This window comes from Montipora foliosa, chromosome 7 (assembly GCF_036669935.1).
Source record: "Montipora foliosa isolate CH-2021 chromosome 7, ASM3666993v2, whole genome shotgun sequence".
NCBI classification, from domain to species: Eukaryota; Metazoa; Cnidaria; class Anthozoa; order Scleractinia; family Acroporidae; genus Montipora; species Montipora foliosa.
The window spans coordinates 1,275,494-1,295,493 of NC_090875.1; the positions used below are offsets into that span (position 1 = coordinate 1,275,494).

A 20,000-nucleotide genomic window follows, 5' to 3' on the forward strand; every position below is an offset into this window, starting at 1 on the left:
ATAGCAGCTGGCGTACATATTTTCCTAAATTTCCGCAGAAAAAAGCTTAGTATTTCTCCCTTGCATTAAACGGAAAGCTTACATCAAATTACATTAGGTATTAGGGAAGATTGAAGGGAAACCGTTGACATGCATGCATATACACTGTAGTACATAATTTTTCACGCGACTATAGAGAAGTGCACGTGGACGGGAAATAAAAACTGAAAATAATATTGTGTAAGGTCATCTACATCTACAAACACGGTCTTAAAACCAAAACAAAACAGCAGGTGACTGCATAGCACTGGAAGAAAATAAGAACTGAACTGCTGAATACCCTGCCACTTATCATTTGCATAATAATAACACATCCTGCAGCGACGTAGCCGCCGAGCAGGTTTGTGGTGAGAGAGAAGAGAAGAGTGCCTGACAGGCTAAAAAGCGTTCTTCGAAAAACGCAGCCGAATGCTATCACTACGGGGTATTCAGTAAATCTGAACAAATGTAAACAAACAAATGCAAATAAAAAACAAAGTTAGTACCTCAGACAAGAGGGAATCAGCCAGAAAACAGAGAGTAAATGACCGGAAACGTCGAAACCACAACAGCGACAGCACATGGCGGAGAGACGTCGTGCATGCTTATGAACTGTGGGAAAAGTGGGTCCGCAATTCGTCCGCAATAAGTGCAAACCAAGGAGGACCCGAAAACTTTTCGGGCCCGGAACCGAGGTCGATCAAAACAAACAGGTGAGTTTTTAAAACGGCCGAAAAAATCGAGCCCGAAAAAAAAACATACCGTTTTTCCGAGATATTTTACGGGAGATCGCGTGCTCCCGAAAAATTGCAAAACAATCTCGGGAAAGTTAAGTGAATACAAACAACGAACAGCATTGAATGGAATAAAAAGAACCGAGGTAATCGAACGTTTAAGATTGTCAACTGAGAGAGTTGAGTAGCTTATTTCCAAGTTTGAAGGGCAACTGAGGCGTAACACCTGAAATACTCGGCTAGATCCGGAGATTTACGTGGGTAATTTTCCTTTTTTTTCTATGTTCTAGTCACTGGCACTTTTAACTCCCTCGTTGATATAGGGCCCTTTTCGAGTCTAACCGAGGTTTCAAATGTTTTTTAAACCTGTTAGGTCCTCACAGCTTCACGGTAGTTTGCAAATGGGAGTTTTCTTGAAAGACCTCACAGACACCATGGGGAAAGATTTCCAAGCCTAGCGCAAGTCGCTGTATGGGGAATAGCAATACATAGCCCACACTGTCACAATTCAAGTCAGGCCCTTTCATCCCGAAGTATATATAACTCTTCACAGACTCTCAAGAGTAGATCGAAAATAAATCCAAAAACATCTATATAATATTTCAAAGCTCAAAGATTCTATCGTTCTGGCACACCCTAGATTAACATAATATGATTAATTGGATAAAAAAACGGGATGGAAATCGCCGCGCCTTTTTCCCATTGGTTTTCACTTGTATCATGTGATTGTTGTGTGCTCGGTTACCTTGTTAACAGAGTATCACAGAGGTAACAAGATAACAGAGGTAACAAGCCAACAAGGTAACGGAGGTAAGACGGTAAGTAAAGGCAAAATAGTCGGGACAATTTCCCAAGGGTCACATGACGCACAACCGTTAATAAATACCAAACCAACTTATATATAAAGACTGGTTTAATAAATCAATTTTATTTGTTCTGAAACTGAGACAGTACATTTTGCTCAGTGTAAGAATGAAAACAGCAGAATCAAGAATGACAAACTTTGACTTTGATTTTGAAATCGAGTCACTCGACCAAGCAGTCGAGAAGAAGTCATGTAATCAGACTGATTGAATATGCATGATGAAAGATACTTACCACTCTACTAAACAAAACTGCTTCTCACTATTGAATCTTGGTCGTTATTTCCTGTGCGGTGAAAAGAACAGTAATTATTCCAAATGGTCTGGATAGCACAAGTGTTACTAATATTTTAAAAAATACAACCACCCTTTTGAATTTTCGGAACATGTTTCCATGTTTCAAACATCATCTTTAGCCATAGTGAGTGCAACATTGTATTGATAGTTATATATATAGGAATTATCTTGTAAAAATTTTAATATTACACTCACTATGGCTAAAGATGATGTTTGAAACATGGAAACATGTTCCGAAAATTCAACAGTGTGGTTGTATTTTTTAAAATATTAACAGTATTTATGTTTTAAACCCTTTCTACCAATCCCATTTGTGACTCGAGGATAAAGGCGGAAATACATCTTAATTGCCGATATCTTGCGACCTTAAACGCATACAAACCTTCCCTATTTGAACGCTCTGCAAAGCACAATACCATTTGCTGGAGTATGGATATTTCATTAGCCATCAAAACAGATATGTTTCCAGTCAGGTTTGAACTGACGACCTTCTGCGTGTAAAGCAGACGTGATAACCACTACACTATGGAAACCACCTGCTTGACTTTTCAATGGCACTGCCTGGTGTCTTTTGGAAAGAGAGGACCCGCCAATTTATTCGACAAAAACGTCTGATGAACATCGGTCTTTCCCACACCGGAAATCGAACCCGGGCCACGGCGGTGAGAGCGCCGGATCCTAACCACTAGACCATATGGGAGGTTACATACCGCAGCTGACTTCAGGCCTCAGGTCTCAAGGAAAGGCGTTTGCCTTTTCTAGCCGGACTCAAATTAAAGCTTGGTTTGACTTTGTCTGGTGATGTCTTCTTTTCAATTTGGCTCAAAGGTAAGGAGTTCATAAACACCCAGAAACCAAAGATTTCCGCTGAGATCAAAGATGCACACTTTAAGACACAGTCGAGTATTTGCGTCTTTCATCCCTATCATTTTTTCTCCTCATTGGTCACAAATGTTTCAGCATTCCTGATAGGGTAATCTTTGTGTTCATTGTCTTCCTCATTCTCGCAAGGCTATTGTTTTTAATCAGTGAAGCAAGAATAAAGTACTGAATATTGAAAGTGCGTGGCACGAGGAGCTATCTCTGAAAATTTGAACGCCATATACCAGTCAATCTCTGAGTCACCATGATTTAAATGTGCGACATTTTATCAAGACTGGTCATTTGGGCCTTTGCCAAGCTAAGAATTTATCACTTTTTGATGCCTAATAATGTGCTCATCTTTCTTTCTAAGAGGCTTAGAATTCAAGATTTATCTAAGTTTAACAAGTTCTTTCGCCTTTTGAAGTCAATTTGTCACTAACATGACTCCTGCTGTCAGAGAACTCGTATCCTAACGAACCAGTGACGTCAGCAAAGATTTCCTTCTAGGTTGGCTTTACAGGCGCTGTTACACTGTGAAATGTTTCGTGCAAGTTGTCCCGCCACAATGTCGCCAAAACATTGCGAGACCAGTTGCACGAAACATTTCACAGTGTAACAGCGCCTTACGTCCTGATATGTTTCATTGTCAAGGCAGGTGTATTTCCGAGGTGGTGGTAATTGGAAGGACCGATGGACTCTCCCTTTCGCTCCCTGCTCTGGCAAATACTCATGTGGACATCGTAACTCTATCTTCTACAATGACAGTGTTCCTTAAAGTTAACATGGTAGTCGTTGATGAGATTGCAAAGTTCAATTTTACTGAGTCACATCGCGGTTGATGTGTCTTTGAGGAATCCTAATCCGTGTGCAACTATTTCGTTTACTGTGCAAGCAAAGGCGGTAATGTTTCCGGCCAGGCTTGAACTGGCGACCTTCCGCGTGTTAGGCGGATGTGATAACCACTACACCACAGAAACCACTCTATCCTTTATACACTAAAATAGGCCTTATTTAGCCTTTACATCGGACAAAGCAAGAGGAAAATATTGGCGCCGTTCCCACACCGGGAATCGAACCCGGGCCACGGCGGTGAAAACGCCGGATCCTAACGACTAGACCATGTGGGATTGCGCACTTTGTTCTGCGAGGTTGCTTTTCGTTTGATGTCGCAAGTAATTTATTGCCACAGAGAAACCATTGGGTGACCAATCTGGAGCCTCCAAGGAATGGTCCAAATGAGGCTGCATTTTAGTGTAGGTCATTTTTCCTTTGCATTATCAACTGTGCAGAATTCTGTGCTCGGTTACCTTGTTAACAGAGTATCACAGAGGTAACAAGATAACAGAGGTAACAAGCCAACAAGGTAACGGAGGTAAGACGGTAAGTGAAGGCAAAATAGTCGGGACAATTTCCCAAGGGTCACATGACGCACAACCGTTAATAAATACCAAACCAACTTATATATAAAGACTGGTTTAATAAATCAATTTTATTTGTTCTGAAATTGAGACAGTACATTTTGCCCAGTGTAAGAATGAAAACAGCAGAATCAAGAATGACAAACTTTGACTTTGATTTTGAAATCGAGTCACTCGACCAAGCAGTCGAGAAGAAGTCATGTAATCAGACTGATTGAATATGCATGATCTGAAATTAATTTTCAAAAAGGTTTTCTAGCCTACACAGATGAAACATACTTACCACTCTACTAAACAAAACTGCTTCTCACTATTGAATCTTGGTCGTTATTTCCTGTGCGGTGAAAAGAACAGTAATTATTCCAAATGGTCTGGATAGCACAAGTGTTACTAATATTTTAAAAAATACAACCACCCTTTTGAATTTTCGGAACATGTTTCCATGTTTCAAACATCATCTTCAGCCATAGTGAGTGCAACATTGTATTGATAGTTATATATATAGGAATTATCTTGTAAAAATTTTAATATTACACTCACTATGGCTAAAGATGATGTTTGAAACATGGAAACATGTTCCGAAAATTCAACAGTGTGGTTGTATTTTTTAAAATATTAACAGTAATTATGTTTTAAACCCTTTCTACCAATCCCATTTGTGACTCGAGGATAAAGGCGGAAATACATCTTAATTGCCGATATCTTGCGACCTTAAACGCATACAAACCTTCCCTATTTGAACGCTCTGCAAAGCACAATACCATTTGCTGGAGTATGGATATTTCATTAGCCATCAAAACAGATATGTTTCCAGTCAGGTTTGAACTGACGACCTTCTGCGTGTAAAGCAGACGTGATAACCACTACACTATGGAAACCACCTGCTTGACTTTTCAATGGCACTGCCTGGTGTCTTTTGGAAAGAGAGGACCCGCCAATTTATTCGACAAAAACGTCTGATGAACATCGGTCTTTCCCACACCGGGAATCGAACCCGGGCCACGGCGGTGAGAGCGCCGGATCCTAACCACTAGACCATATGGAAGGTTACATACCGCAACTGACTTCAGGCCTCAGGTCTCCACGAAAGGCGTTTGCGTTTTCTAGCCGGACTCAAATTAAAGCTTGGTTTGACTTTCTCTGGTGATATCTTCTTTTCAATTTGGCTCAAAGGTCAAGAGTTCATAAACACCCAGAAACCAAAGATTTCCGCTGAGATCAAAGATGCACACTTTAAGACACAGTCGAGTATTTGCGTCTTTCATCCCTATCATTTTTTCTCCTCATTGGTCACAAATGTTTCAGCATTCCTGATAGGGTAATCTTTGTGTTCATTGTCTTCCTCATTCTCGCAAGGCTATTGTTTTTAATCAGTGAAGCAAGAATAAAGTACTGAATATTGAAAGTGCGTGGCACGAGGAGCTATCTCTGAAAATTTGAACGCCATATACCAGTCAATCTCTGAGTCACCATGATTTAAATGTGCGACATTTTATCAAGACTGGTCATTTGGGCCTTTGCCAAGCTAAGAATTTATCACTTTTTGATGCCTAATAATGTGCTCATCTTTCTTTCTAAGAGGCTTAGAATTCAAGATTTATCTAAGTTTAACAAGTTCTTTCGCCTTTTGAAGTCAATTTGTCACTAACATGACTCCTGCTGTCAGAGAACTCGTATCCTAACGAACCAGTGACGTCGGCAAAGATTTCCTTCTAGGTTGGCTTTACAGGCGCTGTTACACTGTGAAATGTTTCGTGCAAGTTGTCCCGCCACAATGTCGCCAAAACATTGCGAGACCAGTTGCACGAAACATTTCACAGTGTAACAGCGCCTTACGTCCTGATATGTTTCATTGTCAAGGCAGGTGTATTTCCGAGGTGGTGGTAATTGGAAGGACCGATGGACTCTCCCTTTCGCTCCCTGCTCTGGCAAATACTCATGTGGACATCGTAACTCTATCTTCTACAATGACAGTGTTCCTTAAAGTTAACATGGTAGTCGTTGATGAGATTGCAAAGTTCAATTTTACTGAGTCACATCGCGGTTGATGTGTCTTTGAGGAATCCTAATCCGTGTGCAACTATTTCGTTTACTGTGCAAGCAAAGGCGGTAATGTTTCCGGCCAGGCTTGAACTGGCGACCTTCCGCGTGTTAGGCGGATGTGATAACCACTACACCACAGAAACCACTCTATCCTTTATACACTAAAATAGGCCTTATTTAGCCTTTACATCGGACAAAGCAAGAGGAAAATATTGGCGCCGTTCCCACACCGGGAATCGAACCCGGGCCACGGCGGTGAAAACGCCGGATCCTAACCACTAGACCATGTGGGATTGCGCACTTTGTTCTGCGAGGTTGCTTTTCGTTTGATGTCGCAAGTAATTTATTGCCACAGAGAAACCATTGGGTGACCAATCTGGAGCATCCAAGGAATGGTCCAAATGAGGCTGCATTTTAGTGTAGGTCATTTTTCCTTTGCATTATCAACTGTGCAGAATTCTGTGCTCGGTTACCTTGTTAACAGAGTATCACAGAGGTAACAAGATAACAGAGGTAACAAGCCAACAAGGTAACGGAGGTAAGACGGTAAGTGAAGGCAAAATAGTCGGGACAATTTCCCAAGGGTCACATGACGCACAACCGTTAATAAATACCAAACCAACTTATATATAAAGACTGGTTTAATAAATCAATTTTATTTGTTCTGAAATTGAGACAGTACATTTTGCCCAGTGTAAGAATGAAAACAGCAGAATCAAGAATGACAAACTTTGACTTTGATTTTGAAATCGAGTCACTCGACCAAGCAGTCGAGAAGAAGTCATGTAATCAGACTGATTGAATATGCATGATCTGAAATTAATTTTCAAAAAGGTTTTCTAGCCTACACAGATGAAACATACTTACCACTCTACTAAACAAAACTGCTTCTCACTATTGAATCTTGGTCGTTATTTCCTGTGCGGTGAAAAGAACAGTAATTATTCCAAATGGTCTGGATAGCACAAGTGTTACTAATATTTTAAAAAATACAACCACCCTTTTGAATTTTCGGAACATGTTTCCATGTTTCAAACATCATCTTTAGCCATAGTGAGTGCAACATTGTATTGATAGTTATATATATAGGAATTATCTTGTAAAAATTTTAATATTACACTCACTATGGCTAAAGATGATGTTTGAAACATGGAAACATGTTCCGAAAATTCAACAGTGTGGTTGTATTTTTTAAAATATTAACAGTAATTATGTTTTAAACCCTTTCTACCAATCCCATTTGTGACTCGAGGATAAAGGCGGAAATACATCTTAATTGCCGATATCTTGCGACCTTAAACGCATACAAACCTTCCCTATTTGAACGCTCTGCAAAGCACAATACCATTTGCTGGAGTATGGATATTTCATTAGCCATCAAAACAGATATGTTTCCAGTCAGGTTTGAACTGACGACCTTCTGCGTGTAAAGCAGACGTGATAACCACTACACTATGGAAACCACCTGCTTGACTTTTCAATGGCACTGCCTGGTGTCTTTTGGAAAGAGAGGACCCGCCAATTTATTCGACAAAAACGTCTGATGAACATCGGTCTTTCCCACACCGGGAATCGAACCCGGGCCACGGCGGTGAGAGCGCCGGATCCTAACCACTAGACCATATGGGAGGTTACATACCGCAGCTGACTTCAGGCCTCAGGTCTCAACGAAAGGCGTTTGCGTTTTCTAGCCGGACTCAAATTAAAGCTTGGTTTGACTTTGTCTGGTGATGTCTTCTTTTCAATTTGGCTCAAAGGTAAGGAGTTCATAAACACCCAGAAACCAAAGATTTCCGCTGAGATCAAAGATGCACACTTTAAGACACAGTCGAGTATTTGCGTCTTTCATCCCTATCATTTTTTCTCCTCATTGGTCACAAATGTTTCAGCATTCCTGATAGGGTAATCTTTGTGTTCATTGTCTTCCTCATTCTCGCAAGGCTATTGTTTTTAATCAGTGAAGCAAGAATAAAGTACTGAATATTGAAAGTGCGTGGCACGAGGAGCTATCTCTGAAAATTTGAACGCCATATACCAGTCAATCTCTGAGTCACCATGATTTAAATGTGCGACATTTTATCAAGACTGGTCATTTGGGCCTTTGCCAAGCTAAGAATTTATCACTTTTTGATGCCTAATAATGTGCTCATCTTTCTTTCTAAGAGGCTTAGAATTCAAGATTTATCTAAGTTTAACAAGTTCTTTCGCCTTTTGAAGTCAATTTGTCACTAACATGACTCCTGCTGTCAGAGAACTCGTATCCTAACGAACCAGTGACGTCGGCAAAGATTTCCTTCTAGGTTGGCTTTACAGGCGCTGTTACACTGTGAAATGTTTCGTGCAAGTTGTCCCGCCACAATGTCGCCAAAACATTGCGAGACCAGTTGCACGAAACATTTCACAGTGTAACAGCGCCTTACGTCCTGATATGTTTCATTGTCAAGGCAGGTGTATTTCCGAGGTGGTGGTAATTGGAAGGACCGATGGACTCTCCCTTTCGCTCCCTGCTCTGGCAAATACTCATGTGGACATCGTAACTCTATCTTCTACAATGACAGTGTTCCTTAAAGTTAACATGGTAGTCGTTGATGAGATTGCAAAGTTCAATTTTACTGAGTCACATCGCGGTTGATGTGTCTTTGAGGAATCCTAATCCGTGTGCAACTATTTCGTTTACTGTGCAAGCAAAAGTGGTAATGTTTCCGGCCAGGCTTGAACTGGCCACCTTCCGCGTGTTAGGCGGATGTGATAACCACTACACCACAGAAACCACTCTATCCTTTATACACTAAAATAGGCCTTATTTAGCCTTTACATCGGACAAAGCAAGAGGAAAATATTGGCGCCGTTCCCACACCGGGAATCGAACCCGGGCCACGGCGGTGAAAACGCCGGATCCTAACCACTAGACCATGTGGGATTGCGCACTTTGTTCTGCGAGGTTGCTTTTCGTTTGATGTCGCAAGTAATTTATTGCCACAGAGAAACCATTGGGTGACCAATCTGGAGCATCCAAGGAATGGTCCAAATGAGGCTGCATTTTAGTGTAGGTCATTTTTCCTTTGCATTATCAACTGTGCAGAATTCTGTGCTCGGTTACCTTGTTAACAGAGTATCACAGAGGTAACAAGATAACAGAGGTAACAAGCCAACAAGGTAACGGAGGTAAGACGGTAAGTGAAGGCAAAATAGTCGGGACAATTTCCCAAGGGTCACATGACGCACAACCGTTAATAAATACCAAACCAACTTATATATAAAGACTGGTTTAATAAATCAATTTTATTTGTTCTGAAATTGAGACAGTACATTTTGCCCAGTGTAAGAATGAAAACAGCAGAATCAAGAATGACAAACTTTGACTTTGATTTTGAAATCGAGTCACTCGACCAAGCAGTCGAGAAGAAGTCATGTAATCAGACTGATTGAATATGCATGATCTGAAATTAATTTTCAAAAAGGTTTTCTAGCCTACACAGATGAAACATACTTACCACTCTACTAAACAAAACTGCTTCTCACTATTGAATCTTGGTCGTTATTTCCTGTGCGGTGAAAAGAACAGTAATTATTCCAAATGGTCTGGATAGCACAAGTGTTACTAATATTTTAAAAAATACAACCACCCTTTTGAATTTTCGGAACATGTTTCCATGTTTCAAACATCATCTTTAGCCATAGTGAGTGCAACATTGTATTGATAGTTATATATATAGGAATTATCTTGTAAAAATTTTAATATTACACTCACTATGGCTAAAGATGATGTTTGAAACATGGAAACATGTTCCGAAAATTCAACAGTGTGGTTGTATTTTTTAAAATATTAACAGTATTTATGTTTTAAACCCTTTCTACCAATCCCATTTGTGACTCGAGGATAAAGGCGGAAATACATCTTAATTGCCGATATCTTGCGACCTTAAACGCATACAAACCTTCCCTATTTGAACGCTCTGCAAAGCACAATACCATTTGCTGGAGTATGGATATTTCATTAGCCATCAAAACAGATATGTTTCCAGTCAGGTTTGAACTGACGACCTTCTGCGTGTAAAGCAGACGTGATAACCACTACACTATGGAAACCACCTGCTTGACTTTTCAATGGCACTGCCTGGTGTCTTTTGGAAAGAGAGGACCCGCCAATTTATTCGACAAAAACGTCTGATGAACATCGGTCTTTCCCACACCGGGAATCGAACCCGGGCCACGGCGGTGAGAGCGCCGGATCCTAACCACTAGACCATATGGGAGGTTACATACCGCAGCTGACTTCAGGCCTCAGGTCTCAACGAAAGGCGTTTGCGTTTTCTAGCCGGACTCAAATTAAAGCTTGGTTTGACTTTGTCTGGTGATGTCTTCTTTTCAATTTGGCTCAAAGGTAAGGAGTTCATAAACACCCAGAAACCAAAGATTTCCGCTGAGATCAAAGATGCACACTTTAAGACACAGTCGAGTATTTGCGTCTTTCATCCCTATCATTTTTTCTCCTCATTGGTCACAAATGTTTCAGCATTCCTGATAGGGTAATCTTTGTGTTCATTGTCTTCCTCATTCTCGCAAGGCTATTGTTTTTAATCAGTGAAGCAAGAATAAAGTACTGAATATTGAAAGTGCGTGGCACGAGGAGCTATCTCTGAAAATTTGAACGCCATATACCAGTCAATCTCTGAGTCACCATGATTTAAATGTGCGACATTTTATCAAGACTGGTCATTTGGGCCTTTGCCAAGCTAAGAATTTATCACTTTTTGATGCCTAATAATGTGCTCATCTTTCTTTCTAAGAGGCTTAGAATTCAAGATTTATCTAAGTTTAACAAGTTCTTTCGCCTTTTGAAGTCAATTTGTCACTAACATGACTCCTGCTGTCAGAGAACTCGTATCCTAACGAACCAGTGACGTCGGCAAAGATTTCCTTCTAGGTTGGCTTTACAGGCGCTGTTACACTGTGAAATGTTTCGTGCAAGTTGTCCCGCCACAATGTCGCCAAAACATTGCGAGACCAGTTGCACGAAACATTTCACAGTGTAACAGCGCCTTACGTCCTGATATGTTTCATTGTCAAGGCAGGTGTATTTCCGAGGTGGTGGTAATTGGAAGGACCGATGGACTCTCCCTTTCGCTCCCTGCTCTGGCAAATACTCATGTGGACATCGTAACTCTATCTTCTACAATGACAGTGTTCCTTAAAGTTAACATGGTAGTCGTTGATGAGATTGCAAAGTTCAATTTTACTGAGTCACATCGCGGTTGATGTGTCTTTGAGGAATCCTAATCCGTGTGCAACTATTTCGTTTACTGTGCAAGCAAAAGTGGTAATGTTTCCGGCCAGGCTTGAACTGGCCACCTTCCGCGTGTTAGGCGGATGTGATAACCACTACACCACAGAAACCACTCTATCCTTTATACACTAAAATAGGCCTTATTTAGCCTTTACATCGGACAAAGCAAGAGGAAAATATTGGCGCCGTTCCCACACCGGGAATCGAACCCGGGCCACGGCGGTGAAAACGCCGGATCCTAACCACTAGACCATGTGGGATTGCGCACTTTGTTCTGCGAGGTTGCTTTTCGTTTGATGTCGCAAGTAATTTATTGCCACAGAGAAACCATTGGGTGACCAATCTGGAGCATCCAAGGAATGGTCCAAATGAGGCTGCATTTTAGTGTAGGTCATTTTTCCTTTGCATTATCAACTGTGCAGAATTCTGTGCTCGGTTACCTTGTTAACAGAGTATCACAGAGGTAACAAGATAACAGAGGTAACAAGCCAACAAGGTAACGGAGGTAAGACGGTAAGTGAAGGCAAAATAGTCGGGACAATTTCCCAAGGGTCACATGACGCACAACCGTTAATAAATACCAAACCAACTTATATATAAAGACTGGTTTAATAAATCAATTTTATTTGTTCTGAAATTGAGACAGTACATTTTGCCCAGTGTAAGAATGAAAACAGCAGAATCAAGAATGACAAACTTTGACTTTGATTTTGAAATCGAGTCACTCGACCAAGCAGTCGAGAAGAAGTCATGTAATCAGACTGATTGAATATGCATGATCTGAAATTAATTTTCAAAAAGGTTTTCTAGCCTACACAGATGAAACATACTTACCACTCTACTAAACAAAACTGCTTCTCACTATTGAATCTTGGTCGTTATTTCCTGTGCGGTGAAAAGAACAGTAATTATTCCAAATGGTCTGGATAGCACAAGTGTTACTAATATTTTAAAAAATACAACCACCCTTTTGAATTTTCGGAACATGTTTCCATGTTTCAAACATCATCTTTAGCCATAGTGAGTGCAACATTGTATTGATAGTTATATATATAGGAATTATCTTGTAAAAATTTTAATATTACACTCACTATGGCTAAAGATGATGTTTGAAACATGGAAACATGTTCCGAAAATTCAACAGTGTGGTTGTATTTTTTAAAATATTAACAGTAATTATGTTTTAAACCCTTTCTACCAATCCCATTTGTGACTCGAGGATAAAGGCGGAAATACATCTTAATTGCCGATATCTTGCGACCTTAAACGCATACAAACCTTCCCTATTTGAACGCTCTGCAAAGCACAATACCATTTGCTGGAGTATGGATATTTCATTAGCCATCAAAACAGATATGTTTCCAGTCAGGTTTGAACTGACGACCTTCTGCGTGTAAAGCAGACGTGATAACCACTACACTATGGAAACCACCTGCTTGACTTTTCAATGGCACTGCCTGGTGTCTTTTGGAAAGAGAGGACCCGCCAATTTATTCGACAAAAACGTCTGATGAAAATCGGTCTTTCCCACACCGGGAATCGAACCCGGGCCACGGCGGTGAGAGCGCCGGATCCTAACCACTAGACCATATGGGAGGTTACATACCGCAGCTGACTTCAGGCCTCAGGTCTCAACGAAAGGCGTTTGCGTTTTCTAGCCGGACTCAAATTAAAGCTTGGTTTGACTTTGTCTGGTGATGTCTTCTTTTCAATTTGGCTCAAAGGTAAGGAGTTCATAAACACCCAGAAACCAAAGATTTCCGCTGAGATCAAAGATGCACACTTTAAGACACAGTCGAGTATTTGCGTCTTTCATCCCTATCATTTTTTCTCCTCATTGGTCACAAATGTTTCAGCATTCCTGATAGGGTAATCTTTGTGTTCATTGTCTTCCTCATTCTCGCAAGGCTATTGTTTTTAATCAGTGAAGCAAGAATAAAGTACTGAATATTGAAAGTGCGTGGCACGAGGAGCTATCTCTGAAAATTTGAACGCCATATACCAGTCAATCTCTGAGTCACCATGATTTAAATGTGCGACATTTTATCAAGACTGGTCATTTGGGCCTTTGCCAAGCTAAGAATTTATCACTTTTTGATGCCTAATAATGTGCTCATCTTTCTTTCTAAGAGGCTTAGAATTCAAGATTTATCTAAGTTTAACAAGTTCTTTCGCCTTTTGAAGTCAATTTGTCACTAACATGACTCCTGCTGTCAGAGAACTCGTATCCTAACGAACCAGTGACGTCGGCAAAGATTTCCTTCTAGGTTGGCTTTACAGGCGCTGTTACACTGTGAAATGTTTCGTGCAAGTTGTCCCGCCACAATGTCGCCAAAACATTGCGAGACCAGTTGCACGAAACATTTCACAGTGTAACAGCGCCTTACGTCCTGATATGTTTCATTGTCAAGGCAGGTGTATTTCCGAGGTGGTGGTAATTGGAAGGACCGATGGACTCTCCCTTTCGCTCCCTGCTCTGGCAAATACTCATGTGGACATCGTAACTCTATCTTCTACAATGACAGTGTTCCTTAAAGTTAACATGGTAGTCGTTGATGAGATTGCAAAGTTCAATTTTACTGAGTCACATCGCGGTTGATGTGTCTTTGAGGAATCCTAATCCGTGTGCAACTATTTCGTTTACTGTGCAAGCAAAAGTGGTAATGTTTCCGGCCAGGCTTGAACTGGCCACCTTCCGCGTGTTAGGCGGATGTGATAACCACTACACCACAGAAACCACTCTATCCTTTATACACTAAAATAGGCCTTATTTAGCCTTTACATCGGACAAAGCAAGAGGAAAATATTGGCGCCGTTCCCACACCGGGAATCGAACCCGGGCCACGGCGGCGAAAACGCCGGATCCTAACCACTAGACCATGTGGGATTGCGCACTTTGTTCTGCGAGGTTGCTTTTCGTTTGATGTCGCAAGTAATTTATTGCCACAGAGAAACCATTGGGTGACCAATCTGGAGCATCCAAGGAATGGTCCAAATGAGGCTGCATTTTAGTGTAGGTCATTTTTCCTTTGCATTATCAACTGTGCAGAATTCTGTGCTCGGTTACCTTGTTAACAGAGTATCACAGAGGTAACAAGATAACAGAGGTAACAAGCCAACAAGGTAACGGAGGTAAGACGGTAAGTGAAGGCAAAATAGTCGGGACAATTTCCCAAGGGTCACATGACGCACAACCGTTAATAAATACCAAACCAACTTATATATAAAGACTGGTTTAATAAATCAATTTTATTTGTTCTGAAATTGAGACAGTACATTTTGCCCAGTGTAAGAATGAAAACAGCAGAATCAAGAATGACAAACTTTGACTTTGATTTTGAAATCGAGTCACTCGACCAAGCAGTCGAGAAGAAGTCATGTAATCAGACTGATTGAATATGCATGATCTGAAATTAATTTTCAAAAAGGTTTTCTAGCCTACACAGATGAAACATACTTACCACTCTACTAAACAAAACTGCTTCTCACTATTGAATCTTGGTCGTTATTTCCTGTGCGGTGAAAAGAACAGTAATTATTCCAAATGGTCTGGATAGCACAAGTGTTACTAATATTTTAAAAAATACAACCACCCTTTTGAATTTTCGGAACATGTTTCCATGTTTCAAACATCATCTTTAGCCATAGTGAGTGCAACATTGTATTGATAGTTATATATATAGGAATTATCTTGTAAAAATTTTAATATTACACTCACTATGGCTAAAGATGATGTTTGAAACATGGAAACATGTTCCGAAAATTCAACAGTGTGGTTGTATTTTTTAAAATATTAACAGTAATTATGTTTTAAACCCTTTCTACCAATCCCATTTGTGACTCGAGGATAAAGGCGGAAATACATCTTAATTGCCGATATCTTGCGACCTTAAACGCATACAAACCTTCCCTATTTGAACGCTCTGCAAAGCACAATACCATTTGCTGGAGTATGGATATTTCATTAGCCATCAAAACAGATATGTTTCCAGTCAGGTTTGAACTGACGACCTTCTGCGTGTAAAGCAGACGTGATAACCACTACACTATGGAAACCACCTGCTTGACTTTTCAATGGCACTGCCTGGTGTCTTTTGGAAAGAGAGGACCCGCCAATTTATTCGACAAAAACGTCTGATGAACATCGGTCTTTCCCACACCGGGAATCGAACCCGGGCCACGGCGGTGAGAGCGCCGGATCCTAACCACTAGACCATATGGGAGGTTACATACCGCAGCTGACTTCAGGCCTCAGGTCTCAACGAAAGGCGTTTGCGTTTTCTAGCCGGACTCAAATTAAAGATTGGTTTGACTTTGTCTGGTGATGTCTTCTTTTCAATTTGGCTCAAAGGTAAGGAGTTCATAAACACCCAGAAACCAAAGATTTCCGCTGAGATCAAAGATGCACACTTTAAGACACAGTCGAGTATTTGCGTCTTTCATCCCTATCATTTTTTCTCCTCATTGGTCACAAATGTTTCAGCATTCCTGATAGGGTAATCTTTGTGTTCATTGTCTTCCTCATTCTCGCAAGGCTATTGTTTTTAATCAGTGAAGCAAGAATAAAGTACTGAATATTGAAAGTGCGTGGCACGAGGAGCTATCTCTGAAAATTTGAACGCCATATACCAGTCAATCTCTGAGTCACCATGATTTAAATGTGCGACATTTTATCAAGACTGGTCATTTGGGCCTTTGTCAAGCTAAGAATTTATCACTTTTTGATGCCTAATAATGTGCTCATCTTTCTTTCTAAGAGGCTTAGAATTCAAGATTTATCTAAGTTTAACAAGTTCTTTCGCCTTTTCAAGTCAATTTGTCACTAACATGATTCCTGCTGTCAGAGAACTCGTATCCTAACCAACCAGTGACGTCGGCAAAGATTTCCTTCTAGGTTGGCTTTACAGGCGCTGTTACACTGTGAAATGTTTCGTGCAAGTTGTCCCGCCACAATGTCGCCAAAACATTGCGAGACCAGTTGCACGAGACATTTCACAGTGTAACAGCGTCTTACGCCACAGGCCTTTTTAGAGACATCGCCAGCAAGCCGGTCACTTCTCCTGGAAAGATTAGGGCAGCTACAACACCGGGGACTTCACTCCGTACTCTTCTCCAATGTAGCGTGTGGATTCTGTATCGTCTTACACGGAACTTATGAACATAGAAGATATCTGTGAGATGGACTCTACGGTTTATAGTCCTTATCCGAGAAGACTTGAACCAACAAGATGTTGTGAATGTACTTGGCTGATCAACAGGGCATCCATACTCACATTGCTTTTTTGAACGGCGTTAATTCATATTGCTGTGATTTATTTTGCAAGGACAAACAATATTACAATGTCAATTTTTTATACAATGGATCAATCGAAGAGTATAAAGTTTGTGTTAATATGGTTGTTCTTGCTACTCAAAATATCAAAGACAAAAAAAGTTATAATATGATGGAATTTACAATCGATGATATTTCATTTTCAAAAAACAGCAAGCCAATTTTTTTAAAGTTGATGATAATAAATCTTCTCTTTCAGAATTCAAACTTTTTTTTATTCCAAGCCTTTGCATCACCGTTTACAAATACCAAGGCGATAGTATAAATCAAAATTATAACATTTATGACATTGAAAAAATGGATAAGAAAAAGCTTTATGCAGCATTGAATCAAACAAAAAAATATGGTTTCATTCATGTCAATAATGAAAATATTTTTGTTGAGTATTATGAACGAAAATTGTATAAAACAGAGATTGTTAACAGCTATTTCAACAGGAATTATAACAATGGCAAAATATATATAATTATTTTGATAACGATTTATTGGCTGCACATGCAAAGATTTAAAACAACGATTATCTTGGCATTTAAAGTAGCCTTACCTTTTTTCCATTTTTTTTCTACTTATTAGATTGATATCTATAGTATATTATTAATATTTAATTGTAGTTTTGGGTAAGGGGTTGGTTTTCTACATTTTATGTGATTGGATTAGGAGGGTGAACCTTAGTAGGGGACTACGTGCCCTATTGTTCTCTCGCCTGTACATTGTACGAGTCTATAAATAAAGAAATAAATAAATAAAGAGTAATAAAAGCCCAGTATTCAAAAATAAACAATATAATCCAAAAATAGAGTTGATTGTTAATTGTCCCAGTGTTGCTAAAAGATCTCTTGAGAATGTTGAAACCCAATACATCGAAGAATGTGCTAAATTTACCGTAATAAACTGCTTAATATACGCCAAAATCCTTTGAAAAAGACGAAACAAAAAGTTCACAAGTATAAGGTTCAAATCGAAACGCATGAAGAATTGCAAAAACGAATTGATAAGTTAAATGATACAATAAAAATAAAAACGAATTTAAATAAACAAAGATATGAGATAAAGCATGTATTAAATGGCAAAGCTTTTGAAGCCAAATCGAGCTTTAAAGAACAAAAACAAAGATGTCAATTTAAAAAACACAAAAGAAAAAATATGATTTAAAACGAATTACCATCTATTGGGAATAAAAACGCCAAATATAGTATCAAAAATGTGTTTTAAACAAACGATCATAGTGTTTTTGATGGGTTAAACTCCTATTATAAAGAGCAGCAGTATATGAGGAGAGCAAAGCGGTTTTTATCGAGATGTTTTATAAAATGTGAAACAAGATGTTTTATAAAATATTTTTATTTAAATTTTATTTTATGATTTTGGATTTGAGATAAAAAATCGCAAGCGATCTTTTCATTGGTCCTTTGATCTTCGATCAAACGACCGTCTCAAGTGAAAAAATGCTGTTTTGTTGCTGCTAATTTATAATATTACTACGGGTGGGATAATGTATGAAGGTTTTAATAAATGTTTTTAAGAAATATTTGAATAAATTTTTATTTGTTTTTTTATTTAATTTTTTGTTTTGTTTATTATTCTACTAGTTCAAATGAAAATGTGATAAAAAAGGGGATTGTAAATAATTAGAATGAAATAGGAGAAGAAATATTTTTATAACTATTTTAGTGAAGCATTGCCAGGATGGATTGGAGAAAAAACAAGTTTTTTCTTCAAATTTGTCTTCAAACAAAAATTGCTTGCCGCAAAAATTGACACTTCGTGTAAATTTTCGCTGTCAAAATCCCCTCTTTTAGGGGCTAATGAGTCGCAAGCTTCGCTTTCATGTGTCGTTGTTATGCGTTGATGGTGAAATATTTTTTTTCATATTTTTTTCACATTTTAGTGGTACCCCAAAAACGAGCATTATCCCACCGGTAGTGACGCTTTTCGTGTTCAAGTGGAAAATAGTTTGGAAAACATTTTTCTCCTGCATTTTTCGCCGGTTTTAATTCAGATTTAACATACATAGCTGTGGTCAGGACCAGACTGGTGGCTACGCAGTTATTCAAGTCAAGCATCGGCGGGATATAAACTTAAAGCTGAGTGTTTTTATTTATAGCTGCTTTTTGACATATCTTTAAAAGATTTTTAATTTCAATAAGGTCGCATGATGCCTGGATGGCCTATGACAGAAGAACAGAAACGAAAGAAGAGAGAAAGAGAACGAGAACAACAAAACAGTATACCAGTAACAGCTCAAACTTGATGGAAGAAGTTACTTGGAAACTAAACCGTTTGTTGTTCTTATGGATGACTTATTTCAAGTAGTAGATTAGGATTCGTACTTGATTCGTGTTTGAATCGTCTTTTTCTTTGTTCGGGAATGAAACTCGAATTTTTATTCTCAAAAATCTACAACCATTTTTAATCTTTTTGGTCAAAATGTTTTTGGAAAAGTACCCAGATAAGGACAACAACAAATTCCCCCGCGGCGGCAGGACGCTTCAACAAAGACAGAATCCTAGAGAAACTAAAAAGTATCGTGTTTCTGGCTTTTGTCAAATTTGATTTTAAACAGACGGAAATGTAACTTTATGAAAGTACGAAATTGCGACCTTGAAACATTTTTGTTTTGCAACCAAAAAACACAAGTAGATTCCATGCCTTAACCACGCTAACCGTGCAAAATTTTGCACGGTTCAGGTGTTTTCACGAGTTTGTACGCATAGTGCAACCGTACCGGTGAAAAAGTTGACGTGTTTTTTTCAGGTCCTAAACTTGCACACTTAACCGTTCAAAAATTCGTCCTCTTCCACCGGTCTCGTGTGAACGCAAGGTGGAACCGTGCAAGTTTTTCTCCGTGCACAAACTTGTCCGGATCCGTGTAAACGGGGTCTGGAATGGCTTTTTTCCTTCGTTTTCATATTAATTGGGCAATGAATTTTTCCAAACCAAAAAACAAATAAAATTGTTTACCGTAAAGTTTCCATAGTGGCGACCCTCGTTACTTTTGGAATTAGCAGGCTTTGAGGGATGCTACTTTCGGGGAACAAAAATCGTTTACAAATAGAGCTGGCGCGAGCTTTTTCTCCGTAATAACAAATGAACAACATAACATTAAAAAAAAGAACAACATTTTAATGCATTCCGTATGTATAG

General features: G+C 39.3%; 1 long non-coding RNA gene and 22 other non-coding genes across 24 annotated transcripts in view; all 23 read right to left on the reverse strand.

Moving 5' to 3' along the window:
- Positions 1-615, reverse strand: part of LOC138010887 (uncharacterized) — a 24,530-nt gene extending 23,915 nt beyond the window's left edge. For both annotated transcript variants that reach the window (XR_011124581.1, XR_011124580.1), the window contains exon 1: positions 525-615. This is a non-coding gene — a long non-coding RNA (uncharacterized lncRNA). The remainder of the gene's footprint in view (positions 1-524) is intronic.
- A 1,757-nt stretch (positions 616-2,372) lies between these two features.
- On the reverse strand, positions 2,373-2,445 carry Trnav-uac (transfer RNA valine (anticodon UAC)). The gene has a single exon. It is a non-coding gene; the product is annotated as a tRNA-Val (tRNA).
- A 95-nt stretch (positions 2,446-2,540) lies between these two features.
- On the reverse strand, positions 2,541-2,612 carry Trnae-cuc (transfer RNA glutamic acid (anticodon CUC)). The gene has a single exon. It is a non-coding gene; the product is annotated as a tRNA-Glu (tRNA).
- A 1,068-nt stretch (positions 2,613-3,680) lies between these two features.
- Positions 3,681-3,753, reverse strand: Trnav-aac (transfer RNA valine (anticodon AAC)). Its single transcript has one exon. It is a non-coding gene; the product is annotated as a tRNA-Val (tRNA).
- Positions 3,754-3,831: 78 nt separating this feature from the next.
- On the reverse strand, positions 3,832-3,903 carry Trnae-uuc (transfer RNA glutamic acid (anticodon UUC)). Its single transcript has one exon. It is a non-coding gene; the product is annotated as a tRNA-Glu (tRNA).
- Positions 3,904-4,999: 1,096 nt separating this feature from the next.
- On the reverse strand, positions 5,000-5,072 carry Trnav-uac (transfer RNA valine (anticodon UAC)). The gene has a single exon. It is a non-coding gene; the product is annotated as a tRNA-Val (tRNA).
- A 95-nt stretch (positions 5,073-5,167) lies between these two features.
- Positions 5,168-5,239, reverse strand: Trnae-cuc (transfer RNA glutamic acid (anticodon CUC)). The gene has a single exon. It is a non-coding gene; the product is annotated as a tRNA-Glu (tRNA).
- Positions 5,240-6,307: 1,068 nt separating this feature from the next.
- Positions 6,308-6,380, reverse strand: Trnav-aac (transfer RNA valine (anticodon AAC)). The gene has a single exon. It is a non-coding gene; the product is annotated as a tRNA-Val (tRNA).
- A 78-nt stretch (positions 6,381-6,458) lies between these two features.
- Positions 6,459-6,530, reverse strand: Trnae-uuc (transfer RNA glutamic acid (anticodon UUC)). Its single transcript has one exon. It is a non-coding gene; the product is annotated as a tRNA-Glu (tRNA).
- A 1,096-nt stretch (positions 6,531-7,626) lies between these two features.
- On the reverse strand, positions 7,627-7,699 carry Trnav-uac (transfer RNA valine (anticodon UAC)). Its single transcript has one exon. It is a non-coding gene; the product is annotated as a tRNA-Val (tRNA).
- Positions 7,700-7,794: 95 nt separating this feature from the next.
- Trnae-cuc (transfer RNA glutamic acid (anticodon CUC)) lies at positions 7,795-7,866 on the reverse strand. The gene has a single exon. It is a non-coding gene; the product is annotated as a tRNA-Glu (tRNA).
- Positions 7,867-8,934: 1,068 nt separating this feature from the next.
- Trnav-aac (transfer RNA valine (anticodon AAC)) lies at positions 8,935-9,007 on the reverse strand. Its single transcript has one exon. It is a non-coding gene; the product is annotated as a tRNA-Val (tRNA).
- A 78-nt stretch (positions 9,008-9,085) lies between these two features.
- On the reverse strand, positions 9,086-9,157 carry Trnae-uuc (transfer RNA glutamic acid (anticodon UUC)). The gene has a single exon. It is a non-coding gene; the product is annotated as a tRNA-Glu (tRNA).
- A 1,096-nt stretch (positions 9,158-10,253) lies between these two features.
- On the reverse strand, positions 10,254-10,326 carry Trnav-uac (transfer RNA valine (anticodon UAC)). The gene has a single exon. It is a non-coding gene; the product is annotated as a tRNA-Val (tRNA).
- A 95-nt stretch (positions 10,327-10,421) lies between these two features.
- Trnae-cuc (transfer RNA glutamic acid (anticodon CUC)) lies at positions 10,422-10,493 on the reverse strand. The gene has a single exon. It is a non-coding gene; the product is annotated as a tRNA-Glu (tRNA).
- Positions 10,494-11,561: 1,068 nt separating this feature from the next.
- On the reverse strand, positions 11,562-11,634 carry Trnav-aac (transfer RNA valine (anticodon AAC)). The gene has a single exon. It is a non-coding gene; the product is annotated as a tRNA-Val (tRNA).
- A 78-nt stretch (positions 11,635-11,712) lies between these two features.
- Trnae-uuc (transfer RNA glutamic acid (anticodon UUC)) lies at positions 11,713-11,784 on the reverse strand. Its single transcript has one exon. It is a non-coding gene; the product is annotated as a tRNA-Glu (tRNA).
- A 1,096-nt stretch (positions 11,785-12,880) lies between these two features.
- Trnav-uac (transfer RNA valine (anticodon UAC)) lies at positions 12,881-12,953 on the reverse strand. The gene has a single exon. It is a non-coding gene; the product is annotated as a tRNA-Val (tRNA).
- Positions 12,954-13,048: 95 nt separating this feature from the next.
- Positions 13,049-13,120, reverse strand: Trnae-cuc (transfer RNA glutamic acid (anticodon CUC)). The gene has a single exon. It is a non-coding gene; the product is annotated as a tRNA-Glu (tRNA).
- Positions 13,121-14,188: 1,068 nt separating this feature from the next.
- Positions 14,189-14,261, reverse strand: Trnav-aac (transfer RNA valine (anticodon AAC)). Its single transcript has one exon. It is a non-coding gene; the product is annotated as a tRNA-Val (tRNA).
- Positions 14,262-14,339: 78 nt separating this feature from the next.
- On the reverse strand, positions 14,340-14,411 carry Trnae-uuc (transfer RNA glutamic acid (anticodon UUC)). The gene has a single exon. It is a non-coding gene; the product is annotated as a tRNA-Glu (tRNA).
- Positions 14,412-15,507: 1,096 nt separating this feature from the next.
- On the reverse strand, positions 15,508-15,580 carry Trnav-uac (transfer RNA valine (anticodon UAC)). Its single transcript has one exon. It is a non-coding gene; the product is annotated as a tRNA-Val (tRNA).
- Positions 15,581-15,675: 95 nt separating this feature from the next.
- Positions 15,676-15,747, reverse strand: Trnae-cuc (transfer RNA glutamic acid (anticodon CUC)). The gene has a single exon. It is a non-coding gene; the product is annotated as a tRNA-Glu (tRNA).
- Between the last annotated feature and the right edge of the window lie 4,253 nt (positions 15,748-20,000).